This window comes from Triturus cristatus, chromosome 5_2 (genome assembly GCF_964204655.1).
Source record: "Triturus cristatus chromosome 5_2, aTriCri1.1, whole genome shotgun sequence".
Lineage (NCBI taxonomy): Eukaryota > Metazoa > Chordata > Amphibia > Caudata > Salamandridae > Triturus > Triturus cristatus.
In genome coordinates, this window is record NC_140588.1 from 458,593,125 (window position 1) to 458,615,044 (window position 21,920).

Below are 21,920 nucleotides of genomic sequence, written 5' to 3' on the forward strand. Positions count from 1 at the left end.
GATTACCATTTTCAAAACCATAGACACACCAATAGCAGATACTAGATACCCATCCACTGATTCCTATCTATATATTGTGAGCTCGACATACACTCATACAGTCACTCATACATGCTGTCACTCATCATTACATCAGTATAATATCCACTCAAACACCTATACATACATTCACACAGTGCTACTAATCCATAGAGTTACTCACACATCTACTCAGTCATGCCAAAAATCAAGAATTCCCCATGTACTCACTTATGCAAATATATGCACACCACCTGGCTTATTTATACACACACCACCTCCTTTATTTATATAGATGCTAACACATACTTACTCTCTTATAAAATCACTAATACAAGTACACATTCATGTATGTAGACACTCTTGCAATCACTCTTTCTCATGTATAGTCAATTATACACCCCAACACTCACATATACTGTCTAAAACATATATAGTTACTCACATATATACAACTGAGACATCAATTCACTAATAAACACACCTGTACAAACAGTCAGCTACTCATACAGCCCTTCCGAGATGCACTTTTGAATCTATACAACCAGTGAATCAGCCATTCAGACATGTATGCACAGAGTCAGACACCCCCCACCCACCCACATAGACACTCAGACACCCATACAGATACTCATACAATCAATCAATAACCCATATAGACACTGATGTAGCTCATCACCAACCCATGCACCCGCTTATACACCAACTGAGAGACTAATATAGACATTCAAACAGTTTAGTCACTAACCCATGCATTCAGTAACATACGTTCAATCAGTGACTTATACAGTCAGTCTTGCATCTATTAAATAATCCATTCAGGCCTATCTACATCCACTCATTCGTCAATAGACCTTGACATAGAAATATATGAAAAATATTTAAACTTTACAGAAAAACACATTCACTGGATGAATTCATCAGTAATGTCATCAGTGATGTCATTTGAGATATCATCAGTGAAGTCATGAGTGATGTCACTGACCATGTCATGAGTGATGTAATATGTGACGTAATCACCAGTGCATTGCGGGCGCCTGAGTTATAGTTAGCTCAACTAACTATAACGGGCGAATTTCTCTGGTTTTATATGAGTCCAATTTCCAACTGACTATAACGTCCCTGAAACCTTAAAGGTTTTTTAAATGTTAATTCCTAACTATAACATCTGTAAAACCTATGTTTTTTTCAGTGAATTTCGAAAGTTTTTTAAATGTTAATTTCATATTTTAATATTTATAAAACCTATATTTTTTCTATTTTTTTAAATATTTTGGAACTCTATTATCCTTTTTTTTTATTAATTAAAAAAAATATGTAATGTTTTATATCTTCCCCAAAAAGTATCTACATCTTTTTTTTTTTTTTTTTGAGAACACTGAAGTCCCGTACCGGTAGTGTACCAAGTTCCATCAGCACGCGAATCCTATCCGCCATATTGCTAAACTCGTAAAGGATGCGCATTTCGTATCCGACGGGTTCGTGGCACCGTGTCCAGCGTAACATCCTATATCAGTAACTATAACGTGCCTGAAACCTATGGTATTTTCATTGAATATTTATATATATATATATTTCTTTCAAGCAAAAGGATCTCTTTGTGGCATATGTTGTGTGCAAGTCCTGGGCGCTCATGGAGGAGACCCGTCTCAACAAGAGGACAGAGTCATCCGGGGCAGCTTCGGCACTTTCTTTGTATTCATGGTAATGGATAGGCTCTGACCCACCACACCCGCCCGCGGAATCTGTGCCGCTGTTAACTGCAGTTCGAGACTCCACGAAGGAATCCGAATCAATGTATCTGTGTTTTCCAGGCCACCCAAGGAGTAGATCAGTGTGGTTTGAGGCGTTTTGGGGACTCGGGAGGAGTATTTGTTTTAAACTGCCTCGACTACCACAGCCCTGAACAGGCTGATGGTTTTGTTTTACAGACATTGCCGGCTGAAGTCACTTGCCTAGCATGCGGTGAGAGAGACTGCTGGAACTTGCATTTTACTACTGGGATTGCAGGTCTGTGTGCAACTTTTAACTGGCCTATCAGGAGATCCACTAATGGCAGAACGACTGGAGGAATTTAAACGGAACTGTGGTTGATCGGGGGAGGAGCGGGCATTTGAGAAAGGCAATGTCCGAAACGCATCATGCCCATGCTCTTTGAAATAAATACCCTGTTTGAAGTACCCCATGGTGTCCCTCCGGTTCTTTCAAGCAAAAGGATCTCTTCGTGGTATATATATATATATATATCTCCAGAACCCCCAATGGCCTTAATTCAAGCGAAGATCTTTTTACCTGTCTATGATAGTATTCAGTACCCCTTCAGTCAGTTGACTGTAACGGTACAACATCTTTAGAATTGGGTCATATCCCGCTACCACATATGGTGTAAGCGGGGGTTGTCCTTTTCTGCCGCTCGTTTCTGTATGGATATATAGCACAGATTACCAGCATTTCAGTTGTCTCTATTTTCTAATTATTTCACTCCTCCCCTCCCCCTTTGTATATACACTCCATTGATTCGTGATTTTTCAGGGCAGATTAGATGTGTGGTCTACAAGGTTTTTGGTATCACATAATTGCAGCTTCTTATGGTTACATTTTTAAATATAATTTAGTAATGCTCTCCCAAAGACTCAGTAATCTAGTTCTTTCAAATAGAAAGTTCCATAAATTTTATAACTAAGATGGCAGATATCAATCTCCGTCTAGTAATAGTTTCTAGTTCTAGTATGAAGGGAGACATAGGGAAACTGTCATTATTCAATGTATGGTTTCTTCTATTATTTTAAGTGCGATGAATTTATTGGTTAGATACCTTGATGACAATCTTGATAAATTGTGTGTTAATATTGGGGTCAATGAGAACAATAAGTGCGGTGATATTGTTGCTTTATGAGGATTAACGTTGTAGCAGAACTGTTTGGCATAAGATGTGATTGCATTTGCACTTTAGCATGTTATATATTATTGTGTTGTTACCCCATTATGGGGAACATCTCCTACATGCCCACATTTTGCACTTGCGGAAATTTGTACATTGCCCAGTTTGCACATTTGCTCAATATTGCTGCTATTACGATGAGTAATTATCATGTTGCATTTTGCACAGTCTATGCATTAACTAAACAATATAATGTATTAGACACCTAGTTTCACGATCCCAACAAACTGCCATTGTTTGTCCACATGGACTTTCAATCTTGTTGAACTTGGTATAGTATGTATTTTGCGATTTTGCACAATTGGTTTCTGCATACATTATAAATCCTTGCTGTTACCGAGTCCGGTTTCAAGATCTCATGGCTCTATATATATTTATATATATTTTTTCCATATCTATTGGTCCGTTTATCACGTGATGTAATTACTTGCACTTTAAATGTTTTGGCTTCTACCACATGCGTCATGTGATCAAGGCCACCGTGTTGAGGCCGAAACGCGTCATGGTGGTACGTGGTGCACCGATGGTTAAATAAAATTACTTTGCACTGAATTGTTTTGGGTCCGTTTTCATCCTTCCAGTAATTCTTCAGGGCGGCCTCAAGAACGGGCACGGACAAGCCCGCTAATTCCACCAAGCGACAAAACGAACGAGGCCCACTTCTGGAAAGAAACGTCTTAATTTCCAAGTATTGCCATACATGAGCTCTCCGTAATCCAACATGTTTCAGCATACACAGCCTTGATCACGGACAGAGGGCAGTTGCAAAGTGCATATGTGCCGGCATGTTTAAATACTTATAGTCACATGACTGTTCAAAAACTGCTTCTCCCACAATGCACCTTGATGGTCAGGTAAGTATTGCAACTCGTGAGATAGTACTCGTTATTAGAAAAGTTCCAAATATTCTCACAACCCATGATGCATTTAATGTTTATAACATCCAGATGGAAAGAACAGTCATGGAGAATAAAATCAACAGTGATGTTTGTTAAAGTCACCTTGAATAAAATAGGCTTCATTTCCAGAACGATTAATGGAACAGTCAGTCCCATCAAATCCCTTCCAAAAGTGCCGCTGCTTTCGCTATAGTGCATCTCCTCAGTAGGTTCAGTGGCAGCCAGTGGGTCATGCTCCCTTATTTGTATCACCAGAAAAAAGTCTCCGAATAGGGATCCCCCAACCCTTCAGGGCGGCCTCGTGAACGGGCACGGAGAAGCCCGCTAATTCCACCAAGAGATAAAACGAACGAGGCCCACTTCTGGAAAGAAACGTCTTTATTGATCAAGTATTGCCGTACATGAGCCCTCCATAATCCAACATGTTTCAGCATACACAGCCTTGATCATGGACAGAGGGCAGTTGCAAAGTGCATACATGCCAGCATGTTTAAATACTTATAGTCACATGACTGTTCAGAAACTGCTTCTCCCACAATGCACCTTGATGATCAGGTAAGTATTGCAGTTCGTGAGATAGTACTCGTTATTAGAAAAGTTCCAAATATTTTCACAACCTGCATTTAATGTTTATAACATCCAGATGGAAAGAACAGTCACAGAGAATAAAATCAACAGTGATGTTTGTTAAAGTCACCTTGAATAAAATAGGCCCTGTTTCCAGAACGATTAATGGAATGATCAGTCCCCTCAAATCCCTTCCAAAACTGCAGCTGCTTTCGCTATAGTCACTACTATATACAACTTTATTTTATAATGAACTTGATGGAAGCTCTAGTGCAAAAAGAAATCTTAAAATGTTTATCACACTATTAGCAGTAATTTATAGTCATTTTTATGAACACAATAAGACCTTAAAAGTTAAGAAAAAATTATACTAATTCAAAACACTGAATGAACCTTCTAAAGATGTTTCGACGGGTCAGCGATTAAAATTAACAATTATCTAAGGCCTTCTTCCGTTGATTCCAAGCACAATAGAGGGTGCGGGTTACCGCAAAAGCTAATTTTTCTCTACTGTCACCCTTCAGAAGCCTTGCAGCTTCCCAGTATTGCCTTACTCCCATAAGTTTACATGCCACTATCAACCATTTCTTACATGCAATTTTATATAGGGGACAGAAAAACAAAAAGCCCTCTCCTGATTCCTCAAAGTTTGGGCATCTTGGACAGAATTTTGAGTTGGAGGGAGCATTAGACCATTTCAAAGTGTGAGCTCTCAATGGGAATATCCTCATCTAAATTATACGTATAGACATTTAGACTTATAGGGTGCATTCTGTTCATATAGGGCTCCAAACTTGGTGCACACTTGTGGTTCAAAAACAGACCTGTAAGATAAGACTACTATCCTATTGAACGCTCCATGTTTGCATTAAGATTTCCTCCCAATACAGATGTTTTACTTTTTGTGCGGCTCTTTTGGTAATCAGCTCTGGTGATGTCCATAGTTTCCCCATACCTATCCTTTGAGTTGTTTCTTTTATTACCTTCAACCAGGGAGTATTCAGGTCCATATCTAGAGTCAAGAGGTCTTTTACACAATCCCTGTATATTGCTAGTTCTTGAGTAGATCAGAGTCTGATCCAATATAGCAGTGGTTTGATTAAAATGGTTAAATGTATTGGGTTTATGGCTAGGTCTAATCTCAGTGGTGTAATAGGGGAACTTGGGGGAGTTTAAAATGAGCCCTATTAACCTTTTTTTAGTATAGGTCAAGGTCTATGTTTTAGCATAACCTCAGATCTCAGCTCCATATATCACAGATGTTACAGCTGAGGCTCTGTTTACAGTAATAACAGGGGACACTGCTCCTCCTGAGGCAGCCCAATATTTCCTCCCTATTGCAGAGGCTTTCTGATGAAGGGTGGCTTTACTTTTTTCCAACTAGACACCTCATGTTTGGTTATCACTTAGCCTGACACCCAAATAATCAAAATGTGAAATGTTTTCAAGTGGCAAAGCCTCTATTGTCACATTCCCTCTGTATGGTCTATGGGGATTTATAGTCAGAAATTTGGATTTAGTTGGATTAATTTCTAAACCGCTTTCCTCACAAAAAGTAACAAAGGCATTCAGTTCTAATTGGAGCCCCATTGGTGTTCTTGGAGTGTCATCTGCAAACATCAGGATCGTGGACACTCCTGCTAGTTTGGTGGAGTCATGTTTACATTCCTTCAGCTTTCTCACTGCTCCATTGATATTTAAGCTAAAGAGTGTAGGTGCAAGGTCGCACCATTGTCTTACCTCTTGCTTAATATCAATCCTGTCTGGCAGGTCCCCTATGCTGTTCCATCTCATCTTTGCATATGTAATTGCATGAAGAACTTTCAGTATTCTTAATAGATCGAAGGGGATGCCATACTCATCCAGAACTTCCCATAACATTTCCCCTGGGATCAGGTCAAAAGCCGCTCTCAGGTCTAAGAAAGCAATATATAGATGGTCACTCTTCAAGGTGACGTATTTCCAAGTTATCACCTTGAAGTGGTGGACCTGGTTCAAGATACTAATCTTTGTTCTGAACCCTGCTTGCTCGTCTTCTAGGATGTTATTCTGTTCTATCCATTCACTGAGCATGAACAGCACCTGTCTACTGAGGGGCTAGTTCTTTCTCCCTTTTCATAGATTGTTATAATATTAGCTCCATGCCATGTAGGTGGAATGGGCTTGCCTTTTAAAATGCTGTTGGATACGGTGTTCAAATATAGGGACCAGCTGTTCGGTTGAAACAATTCCTGGCGCTTTTTCTTTTTTTCATTTGTTTTAGTGCCCGATCTGTTTTGGCTGAGGTAAGATGAAAATGGGCTAATTTTGTGGCAGAATCACTGTTCACTTCATGGGTTGTGATTCTCACATGTCCACGCTTTCGTCCCAAAGGGGAGATTGAGTTCTTTTGCAGCTCCATACCATTATACAAACCACTGAAATGGGTGACCCATATATTGGGTTTTAATACTGGGTCTAAATGATTAGCCTTAGAAGGGTTGACAGAAATTAATTTCAAGACAGTTTCATGACCTCCCATTTCTAGGGCTTGTGCCAATAAGATCCATTGGTCCTCTTCCCGTTCACTTCTAGCTCTAGATAGTGTGGTTTTATATCATTTGTTAGATTTCAGGGCTTAGTCCCTTTTCAATAGCATTCAATAGGCCGGTTTATCCTAAGTGACAGGTTTTGGTATATCATGAAGGAAGTTTTTTGGGGGGAAATTGCTTCTCTTCTAATCCTTCACGAAGCATGGCCTTAATGAATCCATGAGTTCACAATGTATGGAGACAAAATTAACATTAGTAATATCCGTGAGGTCAACCTGTGAGAATTGTTGCACAAAAAAATGATATAAAATTGTCATGTTCTTTACATTCATCACAAAAGCTTCCCATTTTACATTTCTTAAATTGTTGGTTGTGGCTATTGGAATCTTATTTATAACATAATCCAGTTTTACATCTATGAAGGGGGCCATAGAGAAAGTTGTGCTTTGTCCCTGATGATCACTATCTGGTCTAGGAACTACATTCATATCTTATACATCTTACCAAAGATCATTGTCCACTAATATGTAATCAATTCTTGAGGTACTTGGGCCTCTTTTGAAGGTTTGACATTGCGGGCAGTCAGATTTCGTATTACCATTTGCGATTTTCAGACCATGGTCAGTAATTATTTCTACAATTTGGGCTCCTACTCTTGATATTTTCTTTTAACCCCTTCAGTGCCCATGACGAGATAGTCTCGTCATGGAGCGCGGTTGCGCTGTGCCCATGACGAGACTATCTCGTCATGAACCCCACCCACTAATGAAACGCCCGGCACAGGGCGTGGAAAGGGCGGGGCACAGAAGGGGTTAATCATACAGAAAAGTCAGGGTTGTTTTTATAACTGCCATGTGATTGGTTTCCAGAGGAATACACCAAACAATTAGCGGAATTCGGGTGTTAATATCCCCCGCTACAATTTTGTATTGCTTTCCGGTTAAACTGACCCATCAGGTAATCAATTCTATTTGCTGTAGAAGATGAGCATTAGGAGGGACTGATCTGATGTATATATTCACCAGAGCTATATATTTTGGGCCTGCTGGAGTTGTGATTTTAATTTCAAGGGCAGGTAAGTCTATTGACTTTGAAGGGACGGATCTCACTACGGGGAACTAGTTCAAACTTAACCAGATAAGGAGTCCACCCGATGGATGCCCAGCCGACAAAAGGATTGCATTTTTGCTAAAAGTCAGGAAACCAGGTCTAGGTATTGGATTTAAAGCCCACGTTGCCTGAAGAAATATGATGTGGTACAGTTATACCTCACTCTGGGTCTAAGAGTTTGGACTTAATTCCTGCAACATTCCATAATAACATATTTAGGCAATCATCCTTTGTCGAATTTGGGGTCCTCAGATTGAAATACAAGGACTTCCCCTCTGAGTTCAAGTGTTCTTAAGAGTGTATGTTGTCCTAGACCCTATAGTAGTAGATTCAGCAAGAGATGTAGTAGGCAGTATCCCTGTATCTACAAGAAAATGGTTTATTTTTGGTAAATATACTGCACTATCATAACTGCATTCTTCTAGTCTTGAAAATATGAATTTTCAGCTAGTTTGAAGCCATGTCAAGTTTTTAAATGACAGAATTCCACTGTAGACCTCAAATGTACGCCCTTTGATAATTAGGGATATCAATGCTTTTATTGTGTTTTAATGTTAATATTATTTTGTAAAATCACACATTTCTCAATGTCATGTGCTTCACTTTCTTATTTTTCAACTTTTGCCTACTTTATTATCAAAAGGCTGGCAATATTAATAATATGCATGAACATACTTGTAAGAAAGTGTGCTAATAATTGGGGTGGATGTGAGACCACAAACCTGCTAGGATAAAACTCGGTTTTGATGGTGTAAATCTGAGCTCAAGTCCCTGGTATATATGGCACAGAGCAAACAGGCTTAATTTAGGAAATTTGCAAAGTATTTAGCTGTAAAAAAACAGTTAAAACACAACACAGTTAAAATCCCACACCCAAGTTCTAAAGGTAAGAGAACGTTTTGATGAGCAAAATTGCATCAAAACAACTAAATCCCATTAAAGGGAACCAGAGATATGATTTTTTTAACGATTTAAGGCAAAAAGAATCAAGAAAGTATAAAGCATCAATCAATAGAACGAAAAAAACCTTCCAACAAAGATTGACTCTGAATTAAACTTTAGGAGATGCTAGGCCTACCTCATCCAAGAACGTGAAATTTGGTAGGAAGAGGATTGGCCCTTAATCCGTCCTGCCTCTAAGCAGTGATGAGAAATGAGCCCTGTCACAAGCTACTACATGAGTAAATAAATAACCTCCATGTTGAATCTAACACTACTTTGGACCTAAACATGCGTATTGGATCCCTGAGGTGGTTAGTATGCCTTCTGTAGTCTTGACTCCTCCATATTTACATCCAGGTGCCAATAAAGACATCCTTTATCTTTAAGATGGGTCTCTCCTGGTCCTAAAAGCATTGGAAATATGTCACTACCCTCTGAAGTGGTCAAAATGCCTTTTGCAGTTTTGAACTCGTTCATATATGCATCCATGTTCAGAGCCCTTAAATACATTATTTATCTTCAAGGCTGGTCTCCCATGTACATAACATCATTGCTGCAGTGCCACTAACCTTTGCTGTCTGAGGGATAGTCAAGATGTAAGCTTGTAGGAGACTTTAACTTTAAATCAGGTGTTAGAACTGGACTTTCTTACAAAAATTACATTGGAAGTTCTTGACTGTGACTAAGGGTGGGCGTAGTTCGCGAAGTAGCACTTCGCGAAGCTACGCAAAGTGAAGTTCGCACTACGCGAGCTACGCGTAGCACTTCGCGAACTGCGTAGTAACATGTTCGCACTGTGCAAGATGTTGTTTTCAATGATTGCACAGTGCGGACAAGCAACCGGCACTGTGCAATCATTGAAAATGGCATCTTGCACAGTGCGAGCTGTAGTTTTCTGCTGCTCGAGTAGATTTTTACTCGAGCTTCAGCTTTCTCAACACGAACTGGTAGTTTCTCATCGCGAGCGGTCGCGAGCATACGCGACCAGTCGCAATGAGAAACCTGACCTCCTCGCGTTGGGAATCTCTCCGGGAGGTTTATTTTCCATGCTCGCGATCGCCAACTTGCAGTTGCTGATCGCGAAGAAGGAAAAAGTCTCGCCGGGATGTCATTTTGCTTGCTCGCGGTCGCCAACTTGACGTTGAGGACCGCGAGCAAGCAAAAAATGACCGCAGCACTACGTAACACTACGCTACGCGTGTTCGCACTGTGCTACGTGCAGTTCGCGTAGTGCGAAGTAGCGCGAACTTCGCAAACTACGCGAGCGTAGCGTAGTGCTTCGCCCAGGCCTAACTGTGACACAATAATTAATGATTAGTCTACGAAACTTGGTAGATTGGCAGGACTAAGAATTCCTTTGGGAAAAGTCAAATTTCTCAGCCATAACAAATTGGTCCTGATTTATCATCACTAGAATTTCTTGTAGCCTGGAGGCTCCCACGAAAATTGTACTGCAATTATTGAACAATAGTTTGATAACAGAACAATGATTGTGAACTGTAGCTTTTGAGTATAGCTTAATAGCACTTGTTATTGGTGATTCGTGATTAATGATTTCTTTCTATTTTGTTTTGTTTCTCACAGTGTTGTAGTCTTACAGTATTGTTACAGAGTTTTTTCTTTTTCATGTATAATTCTAGCAGGGCATTTTGGGCTTGATTTCCAAATGTAAACTTATACTTCTCCACACCTTGTGACTCCTCAATTGTGGCAGAGAACTCCACACACATAAGAATAGGGAGTGCAGACTTAGTTTGTGAATACTGCAAAGCAATAAACTTATACAAAGGTGTACGTTTACCTTTATGAATCCAAGCCACCCATATTTAATGTGATGGTTTTTGTTTAGTGGATTTTGTTTCAGTCAAAACACCACATCCCCTGAGCTTCTTCTCAGGTGATTGCATACTGTCTTCTTGCCTTTATGCAATCCTGAAGATTCAAGATGGCTTTGGAAGACCAGCTTTGTATCACCCACTGTGTTTTCAGACTGTTGGTAAGCAGATAACATGTTCAATTTCTTGCCTGAAACTGCTAGGTTGCCCCTACAACCTCATTTCTCTAGGAACTATCGTGATAATATGGGTTTATATTGTTTATGCCAGGAAAAATACTTTTCTCCCCAAGTTAGAGTTGCACCTGGAAACAACTTTTCAAACCTTCCTCTGTTCGTGAGAATGATGTGATTGTGACCTTTGCAAGAAGCAGAAATGCAGTATCATGAATGTATTTGTAATGACTGACTGCTGGACTGTCTACTCTTTCAGCCTGAGCTGCTGTTATTGGTGAAGATTCCTCAAGGTAATGAAATAGAATTCTCTTTTCAAAAATACAGAAGAATATGCAATACAATTGGTAGTCATATGATTTACTCCCGAAGATAGAAATACATTTTGATTTTGATTGAAATATTGAGCCTAATTTTTCAGATATTTCTAAAACTGCTAAACATGCATTTTAGGTCAAAAGAGTAACTGGGCCCATTTTGCACATAGGGAGCAGTGGCCTGATTTCTCCCATGGCACACCTTTAACTGTGTGCGCTCACCACAGACCGGATCAGTTCATCCTATCATAATGAATGCATTGTCCAGAGCGCACCTATGAGCTTGTGTCCGCCCTGAAGGAAGTGCATTATTGAAAATCAGACCAGTTTTTTGAAGCCGCCACTCTGTCTTTGACTGTTCAGCCGACAACATGGCCACTTTTTAAAAGGGGAGAGAGAGCGCCATTAAGATGGGTGCAGCGAATGACTGCATCCATTTGCACAGGAATGCCTGGGGATTCAACAGATCCGCTTGCTGTCCTTCCAAAGGTTGCACCTCTCTCTGGCTGCTAGTTAAGAGTGCCATTTGATAGACTCTCTACTTTTGTGTCCACATCTATAATAAGGTGTGAACTGTTTCCTTGCATGCATGGGGCCACATGCCACACAAATGGCAGCTGTCTGGCCCACTCTTCCAGGCTCCAGACCTTCTTGACTCCCCTTCTTTACAGACATGGACCTGGTGGTAAGAACAGATCCACTCAGGCAACACTAACATTTGCAGGTGTGAACTCAACTCTACTTCCTTCCAGGCAGTGTGCTCCAAGTCATTCACCAACAGACAGTGCACCGGCATGGCAGGGCTTACAGCAATCTTCGGATGACCTGAAACACCCCCCACTAAAGGGACAAGAGCCACAGGGTAGTCACTCTCCTGGTTGTCTTTTAGCACAACCCGGTGGAGCATATTGGGTATCACCTGCTCTGAGGACACCAGATGACACTTTACAGAAGTCATACTAGCACACAAAAGGTTATGGGAAGGATGCTTGCAATTTGTGTAACCACTGGCAATCGCTTGGGATTGCATCCCAACCCATTGTTCTTTGCCTCACCATGCCGCCTCAGTTTGGACCCAGCCATATGCAAATCAGTGTTAACCCTGCTCCTCATGGAAACAGTCCAGCCTGAACTGCCAGGCTCCTGTGTCCCTCAGAACCCTACACCTTCTGCCCACTGACTATACTTAGAAGAATTGGGAGACATGTGGGCTTTGGCCACAATGTTCACATCACCCAGTGACACCAGGGTAATCTCATTGGTCTCCCTCACACTAACTGGGGCCATCCCTCTGCCTGTGAAGCCTTTTCTCTGGTGGCTAGATTTGGATTGGGACACTTTCCTCCATGAGCTGTTTTAAGGGCCATGAGAGAACTCCTTGTTTTTATGTTATCGTCCCCCTACTTCTTCTTGTGGGAACCCTGCCCACCCTTTTGGGATTTCCTCCCCAGACCCATTCTTAGACACTTACCCAGAGGTCTGCTTTCACAGCAAGCTTCCTGGTATCAGTAAGCCTGTTTTCGGCTAGGTGTTGGTGAAGCTCTGGCAAACATATTGAACATGTGCTTCCTCAGAATTACGTTGTACAACCAAGTACAATTATCCACTTTTCTGCCCCTTACCCAGCCCTTCACTGCCTGCTGGCATAATCTAAGAAATCCACCATGACTGATCCAGGAGCTTGTGGCTGTCTCTACACCTTTGATGGTACTTCTCACGAGTCAGCCCAAACTTAGCAACAAGGAATGTCCGCATGGTGGCATACCTGATCTGATCCTATGCCTTTAGTGTCAGGAGTAGGACCCCTCCCTCGCCCTCGGCATGTGTTACCACCCCCCCAGTACTTCTCTGGAACCTTATGCACCCTGAGTGCAACTTCATAAGCAGCAAACTACTTGTCAATATCATCTCCCACCACATAGTTAGGCACCAGCTCCTGGGTTTTGTGGACTCTCACCTCTCCGGCTGCCACCATCACTGTAGGGTCCTGTAGGTTGCCTTGCCTTTAGCTCCAGCTCCCTCATGGTCTTTTCATGCTCCAGCAGTAGTTTTTTCTCAGCCAAGGACCTCTTGGATATCTCCTCAGCCAGGGCTTTGTCTTTTGCTAAGGCCCTTTCAACCTCAGCCTTCTTTGCCTCCATGCTCAGTTTCTTTCCCTCCTTCTCCAGCTTTAATTTGGCCAGCTCTAGTGTGAACTCCCTTTCCTCTCTCCTGCCCTGCAACTCCTCTGGGGTCAGGCCCCGGGAAGATACATTGCTCCCTGCAAGTGGATGGATTTCTTATTCTGGGAGTAGGTTACTTCCCTCCTCAACAGGCTACATTCCAAGATTCTACTGCAGGTCCCTCTCTGATCCCTCCTCATCATCCTCTCCCACCTCATCATCTGTTAGTGACCAGTGGGCATCTGCCGATGGCCTCAAGGCCTTTTTGAGCTCCACCTTCCTGGTGATCCTTTTACCAGGCAGCCCCCTCTCCTGGGAAAATTCCTTAAGCTCAGCCAAAGTATAGCTCTCCAGTTGGCAAACTCAAACTCCATCCTTACAGGTGGGGTTCACAGACACAAACAGGTAGAGTAGGAATAAATTTAAAATAGCAAAAAGGTAAATCAGGTAGAATTTAAAACTCAAATTGGTCTTAGATATGGGATGGCAGTGTACACCAAATCGCTGTATGGCATTGCACAAACACAAGTCCTTTCCACACCGCTGAGCACGAATATTAGAAATTGAGTTGTTGGTTGATAAGGGTGTAAGCCCTGGTCTAGCAGCAACCTCAGTCCTAGTCAGGATAAGGCACAAGCAAATCCCAAATTACCTGTGTTCAACCCTCTGGTAGCTTGGCACAAAGCAGTCAAGCTTAACTCAAATGCAATGTGTATAGTATATGTGCAAGACTTCACATAATAAAACAGTGAAAACACCACTCAATAAACATTACCACACACGGTTAGAAACACAGAGCTTAAATTAATAAATATATCAAGACCAGAACTGCAAAAATCCAATCAGTAGAACTAAAGTTATGAATTTTGAAAGAATAAAATGTAAAATGGTGCCTAAAAGCATAAAGCACCAACCAGGTCAAAGCCAACATTTCTGGCTGACCACGATGGAGCACAAGCTGAATACAGTTCCAGATTGGTTCAGCTGAAGGTTACCTTCTCAAGTTTTGTGCCAAGAGTTCTGTTCGCATTAGAGAAGGCTGAAGGGAGAAATGTGATTGTCGCTGGCAGGGGTCAGCGTGGCACGATGAGCAGCCCGGGCATCACAAACTGGCAAGCTGGAGCTTCATGTTGGTGCTCCTCCATGGGCAATCAATGCTTGCTGTGTAAAGAGACGGGCTTGTGGTGGGTCCCGCTGATTTCAGTGTGAGCGGCACAGTTCAGTGCGAACAGGCTCATTTGTGGTCAAGAAGAGCCCTAAAGCTTGATTTAAAGAGCCTATGAGCCACGTCGAGGGTCCCAGACCTGAGAGGCACCACCTTGGGGTCAGGAATTCACTGCAGGTGGGTACAGGAGCTCTTTTGGGAGCCTTTTATGTCCCTGAGGCTCAGATCAGGAGGCCAGCAGACTAGTTCTTGGAGTCACTCTGGAGTCCTGGGTTCAAGATGAAGTTGCAGGTCCATTTCTTCTTCCCCAGGCAAGACACCAGCAGGTAGCAGATCAACACAGCAAGGCAGCAGTTATTTTAGAGAAGAAGTCCAACAGAGTGGCAGTCCTTGTAGCAGCACATCAGCCCTTCTTCCTGCCAGAGTATGCACTGGTCCAGAAGTATACTAAAGAGTTGGTGTCTGGGATTCTCTTTTTATACCCTGGTGCCTTAGTTCTGGTTGGTGGTAGAACCTTCAGGACAGTGGCTTTAAAGTGCACAGAATTCCCTGTCTCCTCTGCCTTGGCTCCAAGCTGCCTGAAGTCACAATGCAAGATTGTTAGGCCCTTTGTGTGAAGGCAGAGCACAGGCTTTTCTATTAAAAGTGGGTCTGTGCTCTGCTCCACCCCCATCCTGCGCTCAGATGGGCCACCCAGGCACACCTAATCCCTCTATTGTTTGACAGTCCTGGAGGAATTCACAAAGTCTGTCAGCTACACCCAGTCATGTGACTCAAGATAGGCTACATGCACAAAAGAGGTAATAGCAGGAAATTGCCAACTTTCTAAAAAGTGTGATGAAATATCAGAATTTACCATGAAAGAGGGTTTAGTGTTACAATTTCATAGATACCAAACTTGGAATAGACACCTGCGCCCATTTGGAAATTACATCTCATTAAATGTAATAAGGAATCTTCAGTGTCATCCTATGGCGAGTGTAGGCCTCACATTAGTGAACAACTAACTTGGGAGTTTTTCACTTCTAGGAGATGTAAAACTTAGAAATGCACATTAAACCTTTTAATTACACAACACCCTGCCTTATGGGCTACATTGGGTCTACTTTAGGAGTGACTTATATGTAATAAAAAGGGAAGTTTAAGGAATGGCAACAGGGTTTACATTGGAGTCAAATTGGAGCCTCATCAGGTTCACCCAATCTTCATGCAACCTTTTACCCGAAATAAAGTTTACTGAAATGAACAAATTAAAAAACAAACCTCTAAACTAAAAAGATATAATACCTTGCTGACTGCCTAATAATAATAACATAACATGCGATTCTTTGCCCGTGCCTAATCAACATAATGTGTTTCACAAACCACCTCCTCAAACAGAAAAGTTACACTGAATCCTCATTGCACATATAACCAAAGTAATTTAAACCCCGTGCCTTCACACACACAAATTACCTTCAACTAAGTATACATCACACCTCATTGGTTCACCAACATGAAAACTCAACTAAACTAGCTCCAACGTCTCTGTTGTATTTAAACCATCCCACGTGATTAAGACCCATCAGCTGACAGGTGAAAGCATAGAACTAAACAAAACCCTATAGACAGTTCCGTGTGTCTCCAAAACAGTGTTTCGTGTTAAACATGGTATTTGAAAAAAGATGTTTAAAAACAGATATTTTAGAAAACATTTTCAAACAAAATACAAAGTGCGTATTTACATTACAAAAATATCAGAAAATGACGATTGCATCAAAATTCACTGCAGTTATTGAAACGCATAAATATGCCGGTCCACAGATGCTGTGCTAATACATAAACACTGTCAGGTTCTTACATAACCCCTTTTGTTTGACAAATAGCAACATGCATCAATCTTCTAAAGTGGGGGGTGGCAATATTTTCAATGCGCCAGACCATGCTGGAAAATGAGAACCTCCTCGGTTGTGACCTTCCTTAACTTTTTTGCTTAAACTAGAAATCTTCATCTGAGGGTGCAAACTGCCGTAGTGGACAGAAAAATGTATGTAACTTCATCAATGAGTGGTAGAATGCACACCTAATTTCAACATTCTGTGTGTTCCTAAATGTTCAAAAGCTTGTAAATGTACAGCGTGCAACCCTGGAGTGCGCTCCGTCCTTGCACACTGATTCTGTTAGAGTCAAATTGGAGCCTCATCAGGTTCCATTCCAGGATGCACAGCTGCCGAGAAATCATGAATTCCAACAATTTTTTCCTTAGTTCATGCGTTTTATTATACAGTGTTCACTCCATGCATCATTCCATTTTAAACAAATCCAGTATTTCAATATTTTCAACATTTTCAACAGACGCCTATCCAGGCTTTCTGGCACAACACGAGGGGGTTCCCCCTTCCTCATCGCATGGTGATGATGTGTATTAAAAAACAGGGTTGTTAGGCCTTTTGTGTGAAGGCAGAGCACATGCTATTCTATTAAAAGTGGGGCTGTGCTCTGCTCCACCCCATCCAGTGCTCAGATGGGCTACCCAGGCACACCTAATCCCTCGATTGTTTGACTGTCTGGGAGGAATTCACAAAAGTCTAACTGTCTGCTACACCCAGTCATGTGACTCAAGACAGGTTACATGACCAAAGGAGGAAATAGCAGGAAATTGCCAACTTTCTAAAAATTGTGATGAAAAATCTGACTTTACCATGAAAGAGGGTTTAGTGTTACAATTTCATAGATATCAAACTTGGAATAGACACCTGCTCCCAATTGGAAAGTACATCTTATTAAATGTCATAAGGAATCTTCAGTGTTATCCTATGGGCAGTGTAGGCCTCACAGTAGTGAAAAACTAATTTGGAACTTTTTCACTTCTAGGAGATGTAAAACTTAGAAATGCACATTAAACCTTTTAATTACACAGCACCCTGCCCTATGGGCTACATTGGGTTTACTTTAGGGGTGACTTATATGTAATAAAAGGGAGGTTTAAGGCGTGGCAAGAGGGTTTAAATGCCTAGCCGATATGGCAGTTAAAAACAGAATTCAGGCCGCAATGGCAGGCCTGGGACATGTTTTCCAGTGCTACTTATGTGGGTGGCACAATAGGTGCTGCAGGTCCACTGGTAGCATTTAATTCATATGCACTGGCTATATGGGATACCACTCTACAAGGGACGTAAAAGTAAATTAAATATGCCAACTAGGTAAATGCAAATGTAACCATTTGTTAGGGGAATGAGCACAAGCACTTCTGCACTAGTTAGCAGTGGTAAAGTGTGCAAAGTCCTAACACCAACAAAAATAAGTTCAGCAAAATAATAGAAGCGAGGCAAAAGGTTTAGGGCAAGGCCACCCTAAAGCTGACAGGTCTAACACTACAGCATTCAATTGTAGGCTTGTCTATGCACTCAATTTCTGTGCAGTCATTTTCTGTGTTTTTAAAAGATGTCAAAGAATTGCTAAAAAAAGCTGTAGATTTTCTTATTTTATGCCTACGTTGAAGTATACATTGTACATTTGTTACATATTTCCTGTATGATGTGAAACTGTGCTTGTTAAAAACATTCACACATGTAACCAAATTAGACATGTCCATATACTTAGAATGCCTGCTACAGGGCACTGTTTAGGGCTCGTTATGTGATCAAATGATTAATCTAAAGGAAGCATAAATACAGATGATGGAGTAAGACTTTGAGCAAATGAAATGTGAAGAAGGCTCCAGTAAGGGGTTACTGTGACACTGTGCAAAATAATGGCGGAAATGGTGTTGACAGTCCAATGGCAGATGATGTACAGAGGAAATCATGCGTAGAAAACAGAAGATGGTTCTTTGTACCATTTGTCAGCACATGGACTGTCCTTTCAAACAGGATTAGAAACATTATCATCAAACACAGGAATTTGTTTCAGTGACCAAGAAACAGAAGTCATTTTTCAAACACCAGCCTTTCTTTTCCTATTAAAGCAAATTCAGGGGATGAAATCTTCAAAGTGAAGTTCTTGGTAGCATGAAGTTACCAAAAGTCTGCTGTATAGAAAAAAACTATAGCTTCTCATGTTTTAATTTCTTCCACTACAGCACTTTCACAATAGAAGCCAGTGCACCATCCACATTATTTAGGGTTTTCAAACACCATGTCATATTTGAACAGTATGCAATATAGCTTGTCATGGGCTTGCAAACGCTTGAAAAAGAGTTAATTGACAACTAGAATGCCTGATCGTACATCTAATTTAAGTGGCCCTTAATATTGCAGGGTATTGTTCTAATTTGTACTCATTCCTCAAGCATCGCATGGATAGATTGCTTGAAACACTGCGAAGGCTCCACGTTTAAAACGCTTTTCTGGGAGGGTGCATTCTTAATGAAAAACAGTAGAATTCTGCTAGCGAAGTCAATTAAAGCTAAGCATGGAGCTAAGATTGGAGTCGAATTTTTTGGTGCTATTTCAGCATTAACATGTTTGTGCCTGTTTTTAGCATTAGTGCCCATTAAATGTTTACGTTCAGCGGTTGACGTCCATAAGTAGTTCAGCACCAGTGGTGCTTGCTCCAATTGGTTATCACAATTGTCATGGGGTTCAGCTGCTGGTAACAGTGATAAAAAAAAAAAAATGACAAAAATGAAGTACAATTGGCAAGGCAAAAAAAGTTTGTACACATTACTCGAAAGACACATCCGGGACCTCGTTAGAATTCTATCTGTTCCGGTGTGCTTTTTAATTCATTTTTAACACATTTTTGATTTTCAATCAAGTATCTACGGACACGTTATAAACTAATTTACTGCAGAAAAAAACACGAAGTGCCATGAAAATAATTGCAAGAAATCCCATAGTTTATTTAATAAAAAGGACATTAACATGATGTTGAACCTACTTTACTTTCCAATTTTTTTAAAAAAATGTGCAAACAAAAGCTATTCGAAAAGGTCCACGGGATTGAAAAAAAGATTTGTAGGAGCAACAGTTTCGAAAAATGAATCGTAGAAGTATCAATCACGAAAAGGAAATTAAAGGAGTGACAAACTCTCCCTAAACAATTTCCACAAATACATTGACTATTCTGTTTTCACTTTCTGACAGTCAAGATGAGAAATAGTTTAGTCTCCATAATGTACCGATATTTATTTTTATTTATGTGCATCCCTTCGCAGTTACTTTTCCCCCTCTAAATACTTGTTCATTGCCACCGAAAATGTTTTATAATTTTTTGTCTAAGTCTTTTATTTTTTCCTTCTTCATATATATTTTTTCAATTATCTTCTGATGGATTCATTTTGGGAAGCAGAAGTAAACGTCATGAGGAATTATATTTCATTTTGTAAATTAATTCTACACACGACTGTTAATACAATTTCTGTGCATATTAAAGAATGTTTTTGGTAACCTCTTGGTCAGTTGACACCAGGGGTGCATGTCCTGTGCTCTCAGGATAGTTTGTTCTTGTCTTAGACTTCTGACTTGTGCATGTTTCCACCACAGCAGCAGCAAAACACAAAGCAGCGTGCACACAAGCTGGATAAGTCTGCTTAGATCTCTGTGTTGAAATTCAGGACTACTTTGCAGCATTTCCTTCCATGCATCCATAAATACAATACTACATTTTCCATTAAAAAAGAGCACCTGACTCAGCTGTACAAAAACTCCCAGAGGAAGGAATATCTGTGGGCTTGAAAGCTGGAAACCAGTCATATAAAAATCCAATGCTTATCGTTTTACTTTGTTAAAACTCAGGAGCTCTGGCCCCTGTCCTAGGAAAGGATAACAGGTGTCTTGTCGAGGAAGAGGGCCTCCTGCACTAATAATACGCACCCACCCTCCAGAAGTGTAGGTTTTTGGTCTCATGGAAACATTTTCCACGGTACATTTTCAATAGTACTGTTATCTTGAACACTTTCCTCGACGTCAGTGGTAGAAAATCTACAATTGTATCAGAAAATTGCTCACTGTGCCCTGTAAATCTATTACCCTAGAAAAAAAAATATCTCTCATTGCATCTGAAATGTAACCTTGAACCAAATGGGACTTTTCCTCGTTTCACCTGGAAATTCATTATATTTCACATATGGTGGGCCTGCTGTGAAATATTTGCGTTTGTTTGCCAGTGATATACAGGACAACTCCTTCCAAAATGGGAAGGAGGATCAGGCGTGTTACACTGGTATAAAAACAGCATTATATCCGGTGCAAAGGAAGAATCGATTAAACCATAGGTAATAGATCCATCACCAGCGGTGGAAAAGAGGCCACTGCACACAGACCTGGTGGCAGGAGGAGCGCCATATTGGTGAAACAAGTGAACATACTCATTACTCATTTTCAGAAATGTGTTAATTATCTTTCAGCATGAACATTCTTCAAATGAGAACACATGTATGCCTCAGGTAAAATCTAATGAAAGTGCAAAAAACTTTGAAATAACTCGAAAACAACCTTTCAACAACCTTCTCATCCTTTCCCATGTGAGGAGAACAAACCTCGAGGACATAAAAAGAACTCTGAGCCCTGGGGGATCAGAGAAAGTTAGAAATTAAAACATGCAACGTGACATGGCCATCCTGGCTAAAAAGTTTAAAATGTAGGCACATCTATGAAACAAGTTTAATTCCAAAGACATCCTATAATGCAGGATTCCTCTACAAAGCAAGCCCTGTCGTGGCAAAAAAATCACATCTTCTTAAAATTAAAAAACATGCAATTTCATTGATATTTCTATTAACAGCCTTAATAGAAAATAAGCCGATAGTTATAATTTATGTTGTCATGCACTATGCACATCTCAAACAAAATGTCTGTGTTCCTAATCAAGATGTATGTTAAAAACACAAATAATATTTAGAGCTGCAGCCCTTAGAGTGGCGGCTTGACAGGCATAATTTAAAGCTCCAAATAGAGGAGACATACAAAGAGGAGAATTTACAGCAGTGCTGAGGTAACACGACAAAACGTGGCTAGCTCGTCTCGGCTGGATTGCCCTAGCATTTCTTTACTCTGTTATTCTCTGCCGTCCTAAGCGCCGAGATACCCTCATGGGTGATTCAGCGCTATACAAACCAATAAACTTCAAACTTCATCCGATTACAGTGAATTTTAGTTAGTGTGAGAAAAGAATTTCCCAAACCAGAGCATATTACATTTAAAAAAAAATATTTAGTCTCGATTTGATTTTCGTTCACCCCTCTTCATACTGTCTCCCAAGTGTGTCTCATAACAAAGCATTCTTATTCAACATTGGACTGAAAACACATATGCTATTATTTAAACTAAGTGCTGTATT